This window comes from Microtus pennsylvanicus, chromosome 6 (assembly GCF_037038515.1).
Source record: "Microtus pennsylvanicus isolate mMicPen1 chromosome 6, mMicPen1.hap1, whole genome shotgun sequence".
Lineage (NCBI taxonomy): Eukaryota > Metazoa > Chordata > Mammalia > Rodentia > Cricetidae > Microtus > Microtus pennsylvanicus.
Genome location: NC_134584.1, coordinates 13,604,158 through 13,624,564, shown reverse-complemented (window position 1 = coordinate 13,624,564; position 20,407 = coordinate 13,604,158). Strand labels below are relative to the sequence as shown.

General features: G+C 45.5%; 1 protein-coding gene across 5 annotated transcripts in view; it reads right to left on the bottom strand.

Moving 5' to 3' along the window:
- The window catches only part of Trio (trio Rho guanine nucleotide exchange factor), a 289,908-nt gene that overhangs the window by 247,516 nt on the left and 21,985 nt on the right, over nt 1–20,407 (bottom strand). Inside the window, exon 1 of one of the 5 annotated variants that reach the window (XM_075975804.1) lies at nt 19,983–20,001. The exons of the other annotated variants lie outside the window; for them this stretch is intronic. The gene's annotated coding sequence lies outside the window, so the exon portion shown is untranslated. Of the gene's footprint in view, nt 1–19,982; nt 20,002–20,407 lie in introns of those variants that run through there. 5 annotated transcript variants of the gene reach the window in all.

Here is a 20,407-nt window from a genome sequence, read left to right as displayed (position 1 = left end):
CTGGCCAATAGGCTCAGAAGGACTTGCTAAGTGACCATAGGCTACATTCTCATGGATTGTCTAATCTTACACAGAATTCAGAGACGAATGCTCATGGCAACAGGCGTATCTCTCGATACAGGGTCATCTCAGTCTGCTAGTCTTTTTGGTAATTGGCAGTGGTATGATGGCTGGTACCCCAACAAACAAGGCAGCACTGGAGTGGGCATCCCAGCAGTCGCTCAGGCCACAGTTTCTGAAAGAACAAACCACACATATCTTTTCCCCCATAGGTGCTATTCCATACTACAAAAAGGAAAATAAAAAACTAGCTTCTTGAGCAAAGACATTGCCAACAGGTGTTTGGAACACTAGACCTTGAGAAACGACCACAGCATTTCTTTTTGGGGGAACAGTCTGTAAAAACTGTTCAAGCTTCCACCAGAGGCCTAGGTTTTACTATCCATGAGAAAATAACAGGATGATTTTTAAAGAAACTTAACAATGAATGTTGGGGATAATGGCTATCAATCATTGCATCAGTTGATAATATAGAGTCCAATCATTATATTGCTGTAAATGTAACAATTTATCTTTATCATAGGGAAGTATTATTTTGTCTTGAAATTTGCCAAAGGTGTGTATACTCATTTTCCTAGCTTTCCAAAGCAATTGCAGAACTCACACTATGGTGTAACACGAGAAGGAGAAACAGGCATATGTACCCACATAACAGGTCCAGATTGCCAAAAAATTCCAGTTGGTGCAAAATGAGATGTTAACACTAATAACTGTATAGGCTTATCATAATCTACCCTTTGTAAATGTACCTGTTCTATACAATGCAAAGAGCAATTTTAGAGCTCCTTCAGCAAATCCTACAGGCGTGCACCACCGCAACCAGCTCAGGCAGCATGCAGGCTCAGAGACCTTTGGCAGCTACTACGCGGGTTTCTTGGGTGCTGCGGGAAAGCCTATCACTCACGCCGCAGACTCTTGGGCATGCAGAGCCTGGAACCGCCACCACCTTCTCCTCTCCGGCCGCTGCCCTCTTGGTCAGTCCAGCGGGGTCTGTGCTCCAGCCTGTCTCAGCTCCAGCACTCGCCATCGCATTTGCTGATACTCCTTGCACCACCACGGTGTCCCCCAGGCTGGGCACCGACTGGGTCGCACCTTTTACCACAGCCGCCTAGCAAAGCTCTGCTCCAGCTGCCCTCCAGTCCCAGCTGCATTCGTTCTGGATACAAACCAGTACATGGAATGGAGCAGAACTCATAAAAGCAGGCTTGCTGCTCCTGAACCACTGAAGGGGCCCCACTTAAACAATCTTTTAGGGAAACTGGGTGTCAGCCTGTCTGGCTACTTCCTGCTGAGCGGGGGCGCTGCATTCTTGGGGGTACTGTACTGCAGCATTTTAGAAGGGCTCGGTGAATCAAACCACATGAATCTCGAATAAATCCTCAGGTTCTCATCCTCTGTGGAGACAAAAGCAGAACCTCTTTTCCAAAGCAAATAATTAGGCCCGTACTTTAAAGTCAAAATACCTTTCTTAGTTCCCAGAATCAAAGGTAGTCCAGAACACAAAAGACAACACTCTCAACACTACAATAATATACATCTGTACACATTTTACCTTTGTGAGGCTTCCAATTTACCCTCCCGCCTCCTGTTTCAGAGGGTGTCCCATTGGGGACGACCCTTCTGCTTACCTTCTTGGTTGGGCTTCTACTTGCCGCACCTGCAGGGCCTGGAACTGAAACCCGAGCAAAGGACGTCAGAATTAACACATACCCCAATTCACCCTCACCTTCCGAGGGCGACCTCTCAATGTTCCCTAGTTCCCAATCTCGATGGAAGTACTCACACTAAGGCTGTCTGTACCCAGATCATTCAACTGACAAGAAGTGGCGGGTTGCAAACCTCAGTGGACAAAGGTGCATGTGTTGGATGGAGCAAGACATGGTGGTGCAAGCTTGTAATCCCTGCATGGGAGAGGCTTGGTGTTTACGGTTTCTATTGCTGGGATAGAGCACCCTGAGCGAAAGCAAGCTAGGGAGGAAAAGAGATTTTTCAGCTTATAATTCCACATCATAGTCATCACTGAGGAAAGTCAGGGCAGGAACTAGGACTCAGGAGCTGAGTGAGAGCTGCTCAGTGTCTTACTCCTCATGGCTTGCTCAGCCTGTGTTTTATATGGACCACCAGCCCAGGGTGCAGAGAGCTGCACACCAGGGCAGAGAATGACCTGCTTTCAGAAATTCAGGACCAGCACAAAAACACACAACACAGCGAGAGAGACCCCACAGACCCCATCTAAACATAAAACAAGAGGCCATAATGAAAGGAGTGGGGACTACAGGGACAGGTGCAAAGAGAGGCTTCACAGAGCTAACTCCACTGCCTCCACACCGAGCTGACTCAGAATGCTCACAGAAACGGGTTTCTCATACCCACTCATATTTTGTAAATGATCTTTTTTTGATCACTTAAAAAGAAGTATACCAAAGCTGTTTTTTAAAATATTTGTGTAAGTAGTTGTACTATTTTTTTTCCTGTCAAGAGGATACAAGCTAGAGTCGCCTGGGATGAAGGAACCCTAGTTGAGGAAATACCCCCTTCAGAATGGCCTGTAGGAGATTTCTTGTATTGATAATGGATGTGGAAGGGCCCAGCCCACTATGGGCAAACCACCCCAGAAGTGTTCCTGGGGGTTGTACTCCACACTCTGCTTCAGTCCCTGCCTCCGGGTTCCTGCTGGAAGCTCCTGCTCTGAAGTCCGCCTCCCACACTGTGAGCTGTAACATGGAAGACACCGCTTCCTCCCCAAGTTTTTACTGCCCAGTGTTTACCACAGCAGCAGAAGCCAAACTACAGAGCACTTGATTGATATTGTCAACATTTTCCCTGTGCTTTTTCAGAGTATCTGAATTATATTCTCTGTTGTTAGCTAGACCTCCTGGTCCCAGCCAGCCTTAGCCCTCCCCTGGCTTAGAACCCTAGGAGGGGTGTGAATTAGCAACAGCCAGTGAGGGATGAGGAACAGGTCTTTCATACTTCTACTCCAAATGACCACCCGCAGCTGACATCTTCTCTGTCCTCCCACAGTCCTGCCATAAAAGTGCCTTGTTGATCTCGAAAGGTCACAGCGTGTGACAATGTTCACTAGAGCAGCGCCTCACTGCCCACAATCCTAAATGAGTTTAAACTGGCCAGAGGGGAAACACCATCGACAGGCACGCACGTACACACGCACACACACACACACACCATTCACAGGACACAAAAAGGAGTTCACAGTTGCTCATATGTGAACTTAATGTGCTCAGTGACTTGTGTGCAGTCCCAGGCAGGACTAGCCAGCACCATCCCCCATGCACTCGCTCACGGTGTAAAAGAGAGCCGCTATTCAGTGTTGTCAGGATCACCTCCCTTGCCCCCAACTTAATTCTGTAGATACACTCTACTTGTCTGAGGTGAAGAAAAGTTTTCAATCATCCCCATTTTGGTAAGGGTGGCCATATTATCATAAATTGAATGAACGTAGCTTTGGAGGTGTATTCAATAAACATAGCTTTTCTGGAGTGCTCCAAAGCAGGTACACACCAACATCCTCACAAGGCTTGGGCTTCAGATACACAATCTTAATATTACACACATTTTACAATAATACTACAACATACTTAAAACTAAAAATAGAATCAAATATGATTCAAAAGCAATGTGCCTTTGTAAGCCTTGCAGAACCACCGAATCGTCATTACTTCAAGGGAAAACTATGGCCAAACTTAAGCTCTATAGTAAACCCAAGACCAACAGTGGGGAATCACTCATGGAAAAGCACCGTCACCGCAGTGAGCTAAAGCACAACCGCTAGGTACTCAGTGTACATGGCAGAACTCAGAACGTGCTCATCGCGCAGCATTTCAGCTTGAGCTACGTCACCAGACCTCCTCACCACAAAGCGCACAAACTCCAGACAACGTGTTTATCTGGTCCTTAAACCTGGAAACTGGTGAGGAACGAGAACCCAACAAACCCAAAAGCCACAGCACGGGTGGGGTTGCTTCTCCTTCCCAGGCTTATTTGTAGGTTAACAATAATGGGGAATGTAGAAAAGAGAAAGTGAAGAAAGAAGGGTAAGCTAGGTGGTTGTGGACGCCTTTGATCCCAGCACTTAAAGAGACAGAGGCAGGCAGATCTCAGAGTTCCAGGCTATTCTGGTACAGAGAAAGTTCCAGGACAGCCAAGGCTATACAAAAAAACCCTGTCTCAAAAAAGACACCAAACAAGCAAACAAACAAAAACAGAAAGAAAGAACATTAAAAACTAGAAATGCTTTTCATATCATCAAAAAAAAAATAACGGAGTGGGTCTGATTTCATGAGCTATACAAAAATCAAAGTATTTATTTGCACTCTTGCCTGACACTTGGAAAATTAGTGAGTTAAGCTAAGTGTTTCAAAGTGAGAGGGAAGTGAGACCAGGTTCACAGCGCCGCATCCCCTAAGCAAGCCTATGAACTACTCGGCCAGACTCTATCTGCTTCCTTGAGTGTAAACGGCGGTCACTATGGAATGAAAGCAGAAGGGTGAGCAGCACTCTGGTCACTTCCAATCACACACTGCTCTCGGAACCCCAGCATGTGAGTTTGTCCTTTCACAAAATGACTTTTAAAATTGGGGGGGGGGTGGCAACTATTAGAATTAGAGCATTGGGAATTATACAAAATTTGCATTTGTCAATCAAAGGTTTTGGGTTCCCGACGCTGTTCCAGTTCCAGCTAGAAAAAGAAAGGTATAATGGCAAAGAGGCAAAGGCAGCTTCGAGCTCCTACTGGACAACCACGGACAAATGAAAACTCCAGACAAAATACACACTGGTCCCGGTAAGAGAGGCACCTGCCTTCCTGTTATCACTCCAGTAATTCCTTCCTCCTCCCTGAAGTCTCATCTCGCCACAGTTTCTCCAGCAAAGGTGTCACATTAGTGGTCAGAAGCAAGCCTCCAAAGTCAAACAGCTGACAAGCGACCCCTTAAAACACTTCCCACGGCACAGCATGAGTATCACCTTCTCGGCAGCGGGAGTTCTATGCAGAACCCACCAAAAACTCAACTGTAAATGCCAAAGCCCCTTACAAATGCTCACTGTGTTATCCATCTTAAAACTCCAAATACGATTCGTAACTTACCTGGGCTGAGCAGCCTGGGCTGGTGGAGGTGACTGCGCACACTTCTTGGTGAAAAGATCTTCAAAACACTGATTCACGGGTACACTCGGTGAGCCAATGACAGCCCACATACCACACCATGGGGAACAAGTTGAATCAAACAAGCCCACAGCAAAATTTCATAACACATAGGAGGCAATACTGCCTCAGAGCTCCAACCATCAACAGAACAAAACCAGCTCCAGCTGGCTTCCTGGGAGTCTTTACACCCTTGTTAGGTGAGGGCTGTGTCTGAGATCTGAGTCCCTGTTGACAGTATGAGAGGCATTTAGAAGTAGGAGAGGGGTAGGAGGCATATAATACACTCCAGTACTCATCAATTAACTGTATCTGTAATAGAGCCCCAAACTGTCACTCCTCCCAGCTCCTCATTCATCACCATGGGCTGCTCTGGCCAAGAATCTTTATCTTATAATTTTCCTGTATATACATCTCTGTGTTATTAAACAGTTGTGTTCAGTCCATCGCGCCTGAGTATTACTAAACATTAATAAAAACCTTCAAATAAACATGGACTTATCCCCCATGAAAACAGGGCCTAACCAAGCCATGAGCCAGGGCACAGCACCTGTGTTAGGGAATGACTGTCTTAGCCAGAACTGAATGCAAACAAACTCAATGGCTGCCGGGTAGAGCGGAGCCTGTTTGTCTCCCATCCGTGTCCTTCTCCCCACCCCATCCCTGGCCAGGCATCAACCAGAATGTTCCCATGGGGTACCAAGGATCCAGCCTTCCACTCAATTTCAAATGAGTCCAAATTTAGCCTGTGCTCTGGAACAAAGTGAAAAACTATCTTGAAGCATGTTTTTATAGTTCTTTAATATCCACTGGGTGACTCACAGTTATGTATCACAGAGGCCAGGTACTTTTATTTCTAAAAAAGGAATATGTTTGAGCGTCGGGGAGGCCAGTGTGGAGGTTGAATGCCAGCAAGAAAAACATGGGCGAAGTAGGCTTCTCCAGCTCAGGCCAAGTGGTGTTAAGGACCAAGGGCAAGTTAAACATGTCACACTGGATTGAGGTTGCAGTTTCCTCTCCAGTGGTCTCATGAATCTTGTCAGCATTTAAACACTACTCAATAGTGCTAATTAGGTCTGCCTCCTGAAACTATTTTACAAGTTATTCAAAACACCCTGGCACCAAGCTGCCTAGAAAAATATTTTGAAACTATTTACTACGGCACAACCAAGAGTTAGTTCCTGCCGTTCTTCACAGATTGAGGACTTCGAAACAGAGAAAGTGTTCTGTGACTAGAGGTTGAGAAACTTCACACACACACACACACACACATACCCTCCTATCTTCCTCTAATCGTTGGTCTGTCCAATCAGTGTTCAAAGATTACCATGAAAGTTGGCTGCTTATTTTACCCATTTGGAAGACAGGCAATCAGATCTGAGTCTCCAGCTAGGCTGTCTACAGAGGCATTGTTTCCTAACTCCCCAGTCTGGCTTAGTCTGCCAGAACATCCCAAGTACAGTATGCCAAATATAAACACAACACCAGCAGAAAGCAATCTAAAGAATTACAGAAAAGTCTTACACACTGTCAAATAAACAGAAGACAATTCTGTCCCCTATTAAAAGTCCTAGCACAGCTACAACTGTTTAATACACACTCATGTTTTGAGCACAACAACATAATGATTCTGATAATAAATCCAAAGCTTAAGGCCTAAGAGGGACACGGCTCAGAGGCAGGGCACTCGGTGTAGAGGTCCTCTTACCCACCACCTGTTTCTTTCCCAGGAACTTCCACTGATCTTTTGGTCCTTCTGTATCCTCTGCTGAATATTTGACATGGGATCGACAATATTCCCAAAATTTGTCCCAGGTTTTTGGTCAGGAGGAATCTCTACAGAAAGGAAGGTAGCAAGTGAGCAGGGAATCCCAGCAGGCCAACATGGCCTGGGAACTCACTGACTTCCAAACTTGCTGTCACTGCCCCATTGAGTAAAGAGGCTAGCTGAGTCAGGGCTGGCCCACTGGACACAGGATATCCGCCCAACTCAAGGGCAGGTAGGCGGGTGCCGTCAAAGTCTTTGCAGGTCTAGTTTCAATCTTTATTGATAGTCTTTAGGAGTCAAACGGAGTAAATAAAACAGGAGTGAGTTCCCTATACATCTCCATAGCGTTAGCTGTCTTGGCATCAAACATGCTGTACCAGCCTTTACAAAAGTCAGGAAGAGCAAGGGGTACGGGGTGAGAAGAGGAGGGGCTTAATCTGGTTCAGGGAGGCCTTCCTGGGTGTTCAGAATTTGGGGTCCTAAAGATGACAAAGGTACCTTTGAGATCTTTGAGCAACAGCAGAGTCAAGTACGTCTTACAGAAAGTCAACCATCGCAGCCAGCCTTGGGCAGCAGTTCTCACTCCTACCTGACTCCGCGAGGATCTCCTATTTATTTACCTTGAATCATATCTAGATTTGTTTTTTAATTGCTATTTTTTCTCTCTCTCAAGCACTTTAGCCAGTATTGGGGGGGTGGTCAAGACAGGGTTTCTCAACATAGTTTTGGCTGTCCTATCCTGTGTAGACCAGGCTGGTCTCAAAATCACAGAAACCCACCTGCCTCTGCCTCCAGAGTGCTAGGATTAAAGGCGTGTGCCACCACTGCCTGGCCTTTCAGTCACTCAGGATGCTACACATTGCAAACCACACCAGATTTTAATAACAGCTTTTTGCTGGAGAGAAATGTAAACACACCAAGAAGTCTGTTTTGAAAGACGAAAAAGATTTCAGGTTCCGAGCTACCGGGCACCTCAGTTATAGAAGGACATCCACACTAACAAAAGTGCCAATGCCTAAGTTTTACAGCCATCTTTTGCAGAAATCCAGGAGTCAAAATCCCTGTGTGCTGAGCAACAGAAAGTCTTCTGTATGGTGACAGAGGGCTCACAAGGCAGAGCTCAACACTGAAAACACAACAGAAAGGGCACCAAGTGCCCTACAAGGAACTTCAGGCACGAGCCCCCAGCGAACGGGTTAACTTCCAAACATCTCTATTTGTCACTTAACTGGATTTTGTCCTGTTGGTGCGGATCATCCAGTTAAGACCTCCAGGAGTTTTCTGCAATTACATAGATGGAAAACTAACAGTGCCCAGTGCCCAGCATCCAACAGAAGAAAATGGGTCTGTTTTCAGTGATGAACAAGATTGACCCCTGGAACCTGCTGGCCAATCAGAGGCCACAGGGGTCACTTCCACAAAGGCTGCAGAATGTGAATTACATATTACCAGTGTCTCTGACTTCAAGGGCTGGAGCTGGATTGGAATAGAACAAGGCTCTTCTGGGAGAGGGGAGTATCAGAGCTGCAACCACAGTGAAAAGCTCAGCACTATGTGAACGAGCCCCAACGGGGTTGCCCCTCACTCCCCTCAGATTTAACATACAGCTTCTTTTCTGAAGCACCAAGCATTGTGCACACATGGTGTGTAATGAAAGACACAGGAAAGAACACACTTTAGCTGTGAGACTTTGACTCGGGAACATTCACAAGAGACTAAAAAGCGCACCTTCCTCTGAAAGTGCACATGTCTTGCACTGAGAAACAAATGGCTAGCAAGGAACTAGAGCACCTCCACGTCAACACGGCCCTGAGTTACCACAGAGCAGTCAGCAAACACCAGCATGGTCCTGCATGCTGGGTGGACCCTGATAATTTTCTCAGTTTAAAAACAAAAATCTGATAAAACACCTGTTCAAAAGCCTAAGGCACAGCCGAATTGCAGGTCTAGGGCCTGATGGCGGGAATGCCGTGGCATGGCATGCCTGTGCAGCCTTGGTACACCCCTTTGTCAAGCAGCTGTCTGCGCAGCTCTCTGAGGACAGGAAGTAGTCCCTCCAGCTCTCCAATCTCACCTGCTGTTGCTAGCGGTGAGTGGTGAAGCTCCTCACAAACACATTTCCAGTTCCCCAGGGATAAATGCTGCGGGGGAGGGGGGAGATAAATACTGCATCCAGTCGCTATAGGCTGGGGGTAGTGGACAGGGAAGCCCCTGTGTGAACAGGCAACATTCTCAGGCCAGCTGTGCACCTGGCTTTGAAGTCCTCACTCCAGATCCATCCACAGCCCTTAGCAAACAAACCCATATGCACCAGAGTTGCAGCAAGAAGTGTGAAGGTTTTCAAGTCTGGAATCAATCTTGCTCTTAGAAACATTGCCTCTCGGGTCAAGTTTTTTAAAAAACAGTAATGTTTACTGTGAAAATAAACTCAAACAGTGACTGTTAGACATTAGTGGGTGACAGGTTCCCTCGGGGTCACAGAACACCAGCCACCTCTAGGGAGTCTGAGAGGTGAGGCGTGGTGGCTGACAACTCCATGCTCCCAAATATTCCTTGGCAAATGAGAGACAGCTGAGTTCAACCCAGCACAAGTTTGTAATTAAGCCTACTATCCGCAGGAGGAAAAAGACAGTATCACAGTTAAGCACTGTGGACTACTGTTCTCCAACCCAGCTCACTTCTGTAGGTATCCGGCCAGGAAGCCTTATTTTGTTTTGTGTTGGAGAAGTATTTAACAAGTAGTAGTTTGTATGAGTTTGACTTCTCACCTACTAGCTAAGATCACAGGTCAGTACTTCAGGGCATGTGCTGACTATTCTGGATTTCTCTGGTCTACAAATGGACAACTTCTGGAGTTAGTTAGGACGGCTCAGCAGGGAAGGCTGCCAAGCCTGACACCCTGAGTTGAATCCCAGACCACATGCGAAGAGAACTGGCTCTTAAAGGTTGTCCTACGTCCACACTTCCACCACAGCACATGTGTGCCCAAACAGTATACACAATATTAAAAAAAAAATGATAGTTTTTGAACAAGCTTTCTTAAAAAAGTATCTTAGTAACCCCTCTACTATTCCTATTTAGTGGTCACTGCTGTTGAAGAGAGCAAACTGAGTCACAATCTCGCTGGGTCACCGAGCTCAATTTCATCACTAGCCCATCTTAGCCAATGTGTCCAAAGTTCAGAGTTCCCTGCTTCCTGTGACACTTTGCAAGGCTGGAGCCTGCAGATCCGTTCCTGCACAGGCTGGAGCCTGCAGATACATTCCTGCATAGCCTGGAGCCTGCAGATATGGTCCTGTATTATGTGTCTCCAGGCACCAGCCATGTCCCAGGGCTCAGCCAACACAAACAGTAAACCTTGAGGAAGACGATACAGCTGCAAAAGAAAATGGCATAAACTCTGAGTTGGGGCCACGTCTAGACCCCATTGCAACTACACTTACTAACTTTATGGGCCTTGGCAATAAACCGATTATCTTTGACTTCTATTTCTTCACCTCTTAAAGGTCATGGCCACACATCAAGGTCACAGAAAGGCTTGCAGAGGTAAAATCCTTTCTTACCCTACATAGACAGAGCACATACCCTGTGAACAACCATCACAGTGTTAAGGGGGTTCCTGTGATGCCCACTTGACAGCCTGAAGAGTCTGCTTCCCCTCGTCTCTCCTGCTGTCCACCCCCTCTCTGACCTGGCAGCAGCCTTCTTCACACACACACCCGATACTGGTAGATTTGGGAAAATGAGAAGGGTGAAGCTGAAGTATCTGAAAGGTACTGGATGTCCCATAGGAAGAATCTTTGCGTTGCAGGTGCCCTGGAACCACTGCAGGCATTCTAGGTAAGGTCTCCCACTCCCCAAACAAGCCACTTATCACAGCCATCCATGATCTGGTTTGAGAGCCATCCGTGATCTGGTTTGAGAGTCATCCGTGATCTGGTTTGAGAGCCGCCATAGTTCTACAAATGCAAACCTACAGAATGGTGGTTCAGGATCCCCTGAAGGGCAGGTGCCAGGGAATGGGGCAGACACCCACCTCCGTGTGGTCTGTGATCAGGTGAGGCACACGTTCTAACTTCAGTCTTCTAAACGTCAGACCCTCAGGAAGGTCCTGATGTAGTTTCCACTATGCTAACTTCTGGAAGGGCTTTCCCTTCACAGTGTTCTCAGAAACATTTCCAGCTACCTAAGATAGTACAGTATCTGTAGACAATAAATGTTCATCGTATCCTCCTTCAAACAAACTGTCTTGTAAAAAAGAAAAAGAAAAAAAGATTTACACACACACACACACACACACACACACACACACACACACGATGCTCCACAGAGGCCAGAAGTGGGTTTCAGATCTGAAGGTGGAGCTCCAGGTGATTGTGAATGGCCGGCCATGTGGGGCTGAGACCTGACCTCTGATCCTCTGCAGTGAGTGTTCTTCTCCACTAAGCCATCTCTCCAGCCTCGTCTTTGATTAGCAGGGGAAAAGCTGAGGATGTGGTCACAGTAGGGCGGCTGTGTATAGTACACAAAGCACTGGGCCCATTCCCCAGCACAGCACAGCACAGCACAGGCTATGTTGGCTGGTACCCGGCAAACTGGTAAGAGGCTGAGGAATGGAGCTGGGGAGACAGCCCAGTGGCTGACATCTATAAACACTAAAAAGGAGATTCTTCCAAAATCCCATCTGTGGACGTGTTTACTTAGGTAGGAACAAGCACAAATGTTATCTACTGTGATACGCTTACCACGACCACAAAAGGGAAGGCGGTAAGGTGGGCCATCCTCTTTTGCCCCATTCCTTCAAAGCAATCCTTTTATTAATTCAGTGAGGACAGGAGGCTCCACCCAGGAAGAAATGGTAAGCCTGGAAATTCAGGCCACGCAGGCTCAAAATACCAGCATGAAACCACCTTATCTGGGTTATTGCAAGAAGGTGCCAGAAACCTAGGGAATGGAACTCACAAACCTTTCTCCATCCACATAAGAGTCGGCTGGAGATGTGCCCGCACACACCTTTACCACTCAAGTAAACTTAAATAGGCAATATATATATATTCTACACTGGGGGAAAAATGATGTCTTAGCATATATTATTTTGATGCACTTATATGAATGCTTAAACTAATACAAAAATTCTCATGATTAAAATTTTTTATTGTTAGATATTGTTAATTTTGTGATCAATTAAAGATAAGTGGGAATTAAATTCTCTAACACCCAGTAAGGAAGTTGACAGGGTTTTATTTGGTACTCTAACTACTGCTGGTGCTTTCTGTCATTCTGGGGCACCAGGCCTACTGGGGGAATCCAGGCAGAGATGCTGACAGGCTGCCCAGGAGCAGGCAGGGATGGTGGCCAAAATAACCCTCTCCTCCAACTCACCCGCAGAGAAAAAGCCTTTTTTGCCATGCTTCCCCTGTGGTCCTGTGGGGACAGAGGAAGCACAAAGACCCCCTTGGCTCAGCTCTCATGAAGGAGCTTAGGAAGCAGGCCAGGTCTCAAGTGCTGACAAATCCTGATTCAGAGCTCAAGTCACACTTAGCTCACACACAGTACAACCAATCCACGCCCACAGAGGCTGGGCGAAGAGGGTGTGGAATGTACGGGAGGTCCATTTTCAGACAGCACACTCCTGGCCAGGTCTCTGACTCAGCATCATGTCTCTGACCCACTCTTGGTCAACTGTCCACACCATTACGTGTCCAGAACTGAACCAAGAGAGAGTAAACTGTCACAGAAAACTGTGGCGGAGTCATAAATATCTTCGTGTGACTCTCCACTTCTACACACTGCAACAAGACGAGCCGCCATCCTTCGGACTTGACGATTTCAGTTTCAATCTACTGTTCTAGAATAACAGCACCCTGTTTCATTCTCAGAAGCACCTCTGTTTGGACAGCACATCATATGATCAGCTTAGTAATCAGGAGCGAACGTCAGCCCTAGACAGTAGCACCTGTCGCTTTTCTGACACCCAGGAGCATGGAGCTTTTTAACCAGAGTACTTTTGGGTGCTCTCAGCAACCACACAGGACTAAGCAACCACACAGGACTACCCTGACGCAAATGCTGAATGAACCTCAGCAAACAGCAGCAGGTCAGCAGACTGCAACACCATTCATTTTTCTTCTCGCTTTCAAGTGTCCACTCTTAGCCTGACAACCATCACCTACGAATGACCTCCCTTTTGATCTGAGCTCCACAGCTTGTTTGGCAACTCTAGAGCAATAAGGACAAATGGAATCTCTCCCTAAGGAGAGGTACTGTAGCACAGAATGGATTTTTTTTTTAAGTGGGAAAAGAATTATTTCATGAACTTGAAAAATCATTTGGTAGTGTAGCTGTCAAACAACTAAAAAGGGGATAAAGAGATGGCTCAATCTTAGGTAAAACATGAGGCCCTTAATCCACTGTACATCAAATATACACACACAGCTACATAAAACATACATACACACAATAAACACACACACAAACGCACATTAAGTACACATACACACAATAAACACACACACAAACACAATGCACAAAGCCACAATGAACTGTATTACTAAATAGAATGGAATAGGAAACTCGGACTATGTTGACAAAAGCATTTTAGAAACTGAGCTAAACTATCAAAAGCAGATTTTGTTTTTATTTGTTTCTGTAATCGTGGGCTGGCACGGGTTTCAGACAAATCTCAGATTTGCCTAAGGATGCTCAGCAGTCTCTCCTTCAGACAGACAAGCTCTCAGTAACCAATAGGAAGAGACTGTCCTGAAGGGGCCCGCCCAGGAAAAACAAGGCTCTCACATCCAGCAGGAGACCGGAGTGAGTAGCCCTGAGCTCAGACCACCTGGAGCGCAAAACAATTAGTCCATCAGGCTTTCCCTACCCGACCTTCCTCCACCCCTCACCTGGTTTACTTTTCTGCTTGGTCAGTTTCCCACCTGGTGTTCTCCCAGGTTACTGGGCAGAGGATCCAAGAAGGAGGGCTCAGAACTCAAGTGGAACAGGTGTCAGCAAAAGCACAGAAACACCAGGCACTAAGATCCGTGTGCAGCACTTTCCCTCAGGAAGGGATTTCCTCCCGGCATGGTGCCTGCCACACACGCCCCGAGACAGAGGCAGGTAGAGATCTGCGCATTTAAAGCCAGCCATCCTGGTTTAAAAAGCAAGTTCAGTCCAGCCAGAGCTACCGAGTGAGACCCTCTTAAAAACAAACATGTAACGTCAATGAGATTTATTTGGAAAAAAAAATTCTGTTGTATGTATGTGTGAGTATGGGGTTTTAGGCCGTGACAGATATGTGGGGACGGTAAGGCAACATTGAGGGGTCGACTTTTGTCTTCCTTCATGTGATGATCAAGATTAGGTTACCAGTCTTGCACACCACCAACACTGCCCACTGAGCCATCTCACTGGTTAGCTGAAACATTACGTCAGTGAAATATTGCCTTCTTTTCAGATTACAAACACGTTTTCATTGAAAGATAGAGTAAAACATGACAATTTGAATAGTAAAATCTATTTGCAATTGAAAAACAAACATGGGATTTCCCATACTATCTGCTCAACTTCTTATCATTACCAAAAAAACAAATTAAATGGGCCCTTTGAACTTTGCACTGAGCTTGCAAAATATAAGTCACTGAAAGCAATACTTAATTGTGACAAATTATTTACAAAGGTTATTTTTCCCCCAAACATTAAATGCAAATACTAACTTATTTTCAACACGAGTAAACTCCAGAACAAACTGGACACAAGGCTGACCTGGCTATCCCTGCTGATCTGAAACTATCCTTGCAAACGCTAAACCTGAAAACCTGAGATCTGCTGTCTGGTTTCTACAGTGAACAGATGTAATGTGGATCCTGCAGGTGTGGAACTCTTCAATAGCAGGAGACATTCCAATGGTAGAAGCGCCTGCGTGCAAGCCTGTCCAACTTGAGTTTGAAACACACCTCCTGCCCACCAACAAAAACAAAACAGACAGACATGTCTGTAATCCCAGCAACCCTAGAATAGATGGGAACCAGGGACAGGAAACCCAAGCCATTGGGTCAGTTTAGCCTGCGGAACACAGCACGCAGAAACAAGACAGACCCTGCCTCAGCTACAGTAACTGCCAACAGTTATCTGATCCCTTGGCAGTTATCTGATCCCTTGGAAATATGAAAAAGTTTTGAAAAGTTCAATGATTCTAAATTTTAAAGTCTATAAATCATAAGCTGGAATTTTTAAGTCCCATTTTATAAGGAATTAACTTAAGCTGTTTTGGGTTTAGTGTCTTTGATTGGGGTGTGTGTGGGAGGGGTTGTTTGCGTAGCTGGTATTTGAACCCAGGGCTTCCTCCCTGCATGCTAAGTATGTCTACCACTAAGCGATAGCCTTAGCCCACAATGTATTTGTAAATCAAAACCACGCTTGACTCTTGTTCCCAAATCTACTGGTCTCTGATCTTTAGAAGTCAGTGTTTCTGACAGAGCACACCATGAAGACTGAGCTGGTAAACTGTGGCAGTTCTTCTACTATAAGGGCTGTCACTTCAACCCAGCACTGGTCTACACATCCTATGCATTTTCATTACTCCAGGAATTTTGCTGAGTCATATAAGTAGATTTTCAATATCCTACACCAGAGGTAGGCTACTTTATTACATATGGGCATATCCAAACAGTCATGTAATTATAGACATGATAAAACTGGCTGTTTAAAATGACCAGATAGCAGGGCGATGGTGGTGTACGAAGCAGGTGGGTCTCTTTGAATTGAAGGCTAGCCTGGTCTACAGAGTTAGTTCTAGGATAGCCAAGGCCACACAAATAAACCCTGTCTCAAAAATTAATTAATTAATTAATTAATTAAAAAATGTCCAGGAAGAGCACAGTAGATGTGCACCTGAGTCCTGCCACGCCTCAGCTTCAGAAGCACGAGTGTGTAAACATATCATCCTTGCACAGCTAAGATCAGCCTGCATGCTGAGATTTATGCATATACTAGAATACTCTAACATATCACAGTCTAGAATAGGATCCTCCAAATACAGAATTTATACAAAAGACAAACAGAAAAGGGATCTACTCTGAGATGTTGAAAGACAAGGTCTGAAGTACAGAAAAGGCAGAGTTCTAAGTAAAACACTCGACTCCTAACAGCCATGGAGAAAACACTATGGCCTCCATCCCAAAAAGCATTCTGCCACGAGTTCTGTATCTAGCGAGTATCGGTCTAGTAAAATAGAGATTGCTTCTTATAATATTAGCAAGCAACAAACAGAGAAACTTAAAGAGCAGCCCAATCACATCTTTAGAACTAGGACTTAAGGTAGTGCACATTTCATTAGTCCGTGAATGGAAAAGATCTCAGTTTAATAAGTGCTAACTTTCTGAGCTGGCAAACAGGCTTGTGCTGAGATGAGCAACAGCCAACATAACCTGAAACACCTTGCACAACACCAAGGAGGGCACGTATTCGCAAGAAATGCGCGATTCCATTAGAAACTCATAAAACACTGGTACCCCTCATGTCCTTCCTGTCCACAAGGTGTGGATCCTGACGCCAGACACAGACATCTGCTCTCCGCACTGTGTTAACGCTTGGGAGCTCTGTTGTTATCTGAGCTGGCTCACGTCACCCTTCCACTCTAGTCTCTCAAGGACCTGGGGCTACAGGTGCGCAGCTTCCTTCTGCTCCAGGGCTGCTCCTTCAGAATGACCAGGTTCTTTTTCAAGACAAGTTCCTAACAGGGACCTGAAGCTCTGTTGCAGCCAGTGTGCTGCATTTCCTCCTAACCTAAACGGTCAGCACTCTGACAGGGTTCAGAGCTATGGGTCCATCCTTTCTCACCACAAAGTGTGCTAAAGTTGACTGGTGCAAAGTAGACCTTCACAGACAAACAGGAAACAGAAACAAGGTTAGGCAGCTGTTTAAGGGCCTGCCAGCCCCTCCCTCTCAGCCTTCCTCTAGGCCAGAGGCAAAACTGCCAGCTCCCTCCCACGGATTAGCTAAATTCCCAGTTTCCCTGTAGTAACTAAGAATCTAGAGTCAGGTGCCAAAAGTCATGGAACTACATGTACATCTACTCACCTTGGGAAATAATAACCCACCACCACCTCCAGTAACACATCAACAGGGTTTGATGGAAGCCAGGGTAGATTTTCCACAATTCAGCAGCGTTATAAAGTGGAGCTTTTTTAAAGTAAAAAAAAAAAATCTATCCTTTGGCAATGTTACAATACAGTGTGCAAACAATCCTTTGTTTCACTTCCCTAGAACAACCTTCTAGAACTGTGCTGTGGCCCTGGTGTTTGCTACTCAGCACTGCAATACAACCAGGACACACAGATGACAGGGGCCTCTACTTAGACTGACCAACACTGGAGGACCAGTCAGACACTGGGGGGGAGGAACCAAACAGAGCCTGCGAACTTCTACTTCAGTGCTGACGTTTTCTGTTTACTGCAAGCAAACTGGACAGCAGAGGGAAGTAACAGTGTTAGCTCAGTTGGTAGAGCTTGAGACTCTTAATCTCAGGGTCGTGGGTTCGAGCCCCACGTTGGGCGCCAAAATGAAGGCGTAAATCACAAACAATGCCACACCAGCTTGGGATTATGATTAATAGGGTGGTATTTATTTAAAGGGGAAAAAATTTACAGATCACTGTCCCAGACAACAGCCCTCTACGTAACCAGGAAAGGAGTCTAGTAGCCGGCGGAGCAGGAAGTGAAGAGAGCGAGAAGAGGGAAGTGGCCGCTTTTTTAAAGGGAGAGAGACCACGCCCCAATGGGCTGGTATCTCAGCAGCTATAGGTTGGAGGAGCGGGAGGATCTCCCGCAACACCCCATGAGCTATTACATAATGCTGTTCCTAAGGCATGCAGGGCTCTTCTAGGACTCAGTGGTTTTCATCTTATTCTCCTAATAAATGACCTGATTTCTCCTTCTAATGGTGATGTTTATTAGTGGTTCACAGAGCAAGCTGAAAACATCACCAAGGTAAACATCTGAGTTGACTGGGGGGGGGGGGGGGGGGAGAGTGGCTTGCACTTGGAAAAGTTTGGAAGCAATTTGAAAGGCTGGCTGCACCCCACAATGCAGGCTGCAGTGACCCTCCATCTCACCTCCATCTCCACAGATCCCTATCAAGGTCAGCTCTTGGTCCACCCACTAGTACCACAGATACAACACCTGCCTCGATGCTGTACGCTGCTATGAGCTGTGAGTCCACACTTTCGCTGACAAGACGAATATGACCGTAGCTCACGCTGCCCTACTCTGAAACCCAGCGGCCTAGCCGACCCAAGGGTCTCAGTGCTCCTCTGTGGCAGTGGCACAATGCTGCACTTCACTGTGTAGTCACCACAGTGACACAGCCACTCCTCTTTTGCAACCACATGCCTGTGTTTGGCTTAATCAACGATTGTTAAGTGGTCCACTCCATTAATCCAGTTCTGCAATAGAAAGGGCTTCATTTTGCATGCTGGTCAACCCTGACTGCCACTTGAGGGTGACTGACACCAAGAAGACAGGAGCCTTTGTGTCCAAGACAACAGGGTTCCTGTCATTGGCTATGACAGTGAATTTCGTGACTTTGTAATTTAGCTCAGTGTAAATCAAGATGCTAGGTTTGTCCAGGCATTGCTGCTTCTGAGTGGATTTCATCTCCTACTTCTTAATTCTTTAAAAAAAAAGTTATGCATTTATTCAAAATCTAATTACGGTCATCTTGTTTTCCCACCTCTTCTCATTTCCTAATCTTTTAATCAGAGAAGCTCAAGCCTAAAAACACACCCAAGTAATAGCAGCAACAAAAGCCAGGAACCCCTTAAGACAGTCCTGTTAGAAATGATTATTCAGCCTCCTTAACAAGCAGCCTGCAGTAGCATGCTGCATCTGCAGTCACTCCAGCTGTGCCACCCCAGCTAGCTGTCCCTGGCTGCGCCTCCTGACCCACACAGTTTCTAATTGGCTGACTGACTTGTGTAGCTAGCATCACCTAAAACGTGCAATTTTTGAGTCTTTCAAACACTACAGTCCTGTAAGTTTTGCTCAAAAGCAGAGATTTCCTTCAGACACCAACAGGCTGGCTTTCTTTGTGATGGTACTGTTCAGCAAGCTATTATAAAACATTTTGTTTCTTTTACAATGATACAGTAATTTGCTACATATATAACTTTAGCTAAACATAAACTGGCTCATTCTTTATGGTCATACACATTGAAGTAGTAACAATCAAATATTTGAGTTCTTTGTTTTCTTAGGCAACACTGGCTTGGTTGCACCTTCAAAATATTCTTAGTATCAGTAATATGATAGGTTTCTAAGACTTTCCAATCCTTCCCCCGAAGTAACTTCATGACATCTCAGTCTAAGGAAATGCTGGATGTCATTTAAGAACTGGGAAGCTCATAGCCAAGTTCCAACAGTCCTCACCATTGATAGTGGCTAGCATGTCATCATCAATAGCATCACCCACGACTGAGATGATGCGTTCCTTTGTAGATGGCCCATACCTAAATTTCATTTTAATATTTTAATGCAGTGAGTTGAAGTTAATAAAGTATTTTCCTGGGGGCTGGAGAGGTGGTGCAGAGCTTAAGAGCACTGATTACACTTCTAGTTTAATTCCCGGCACCCAATTTGTAGCTCCCAACTGTCCAGGAGACTGACCTCCACAGGTACCAGGCATGAATCTGATACACAGATATATATGAAGACAAAACATGCATATGTATAAACATAAAGAAATTTTTGAAATATAATTTGCTACCTATGCACACAAAACATATTTCCTTTCAAGGGCCATAAATCAACTTTAGTAGATGTCTTGGTTTTATTACCTACTTAGCACATATTCTGTGCTCACTAAATGCCTTGAATGAATGAGCTTTAAAGATTGTTTAATTAGTAATTAAATCAAAGGATAATGGTACAATGTTAAAGATGAAAAACAAACTATCTGCATACCTGCAAACACAACCAAAAATTTCTCATCACAACTTACCCAAACTATTATGCTTTCTCTCCTGCAAAAGGAAAGAAAGAAAGGAAGGGAAGGAGGAAGGGAGGGAGGAAGGAAGGGAGGAAGGGAGGGAGGGAGGGAGGGAGGGAGGGAGGGAGGAAAGAAAAAGCTAAATATTATTTATATTAAAAACAGCACAAAAAATTGTTATTCTCAACTTTTTCATGTCTAATATGAAGCAACAACAACAAAAAAGGCCTTCTAGAACAAGTTACAAAGTCAGACAGCTCATCTATCTGGCATACGCAGAAAATCTGTCTGACATATGAAATACTCACTCTAGACAATGAATGCACTGCGCAGATCATGTCCTCAGTGCCCAGGACGTGCCCTGATGCCTGCCTGCCTCAGCTCTGCTCTTGGAAGCTTTGTCTACTTTCTGTTACATCATTAATTAAGCCCTGATT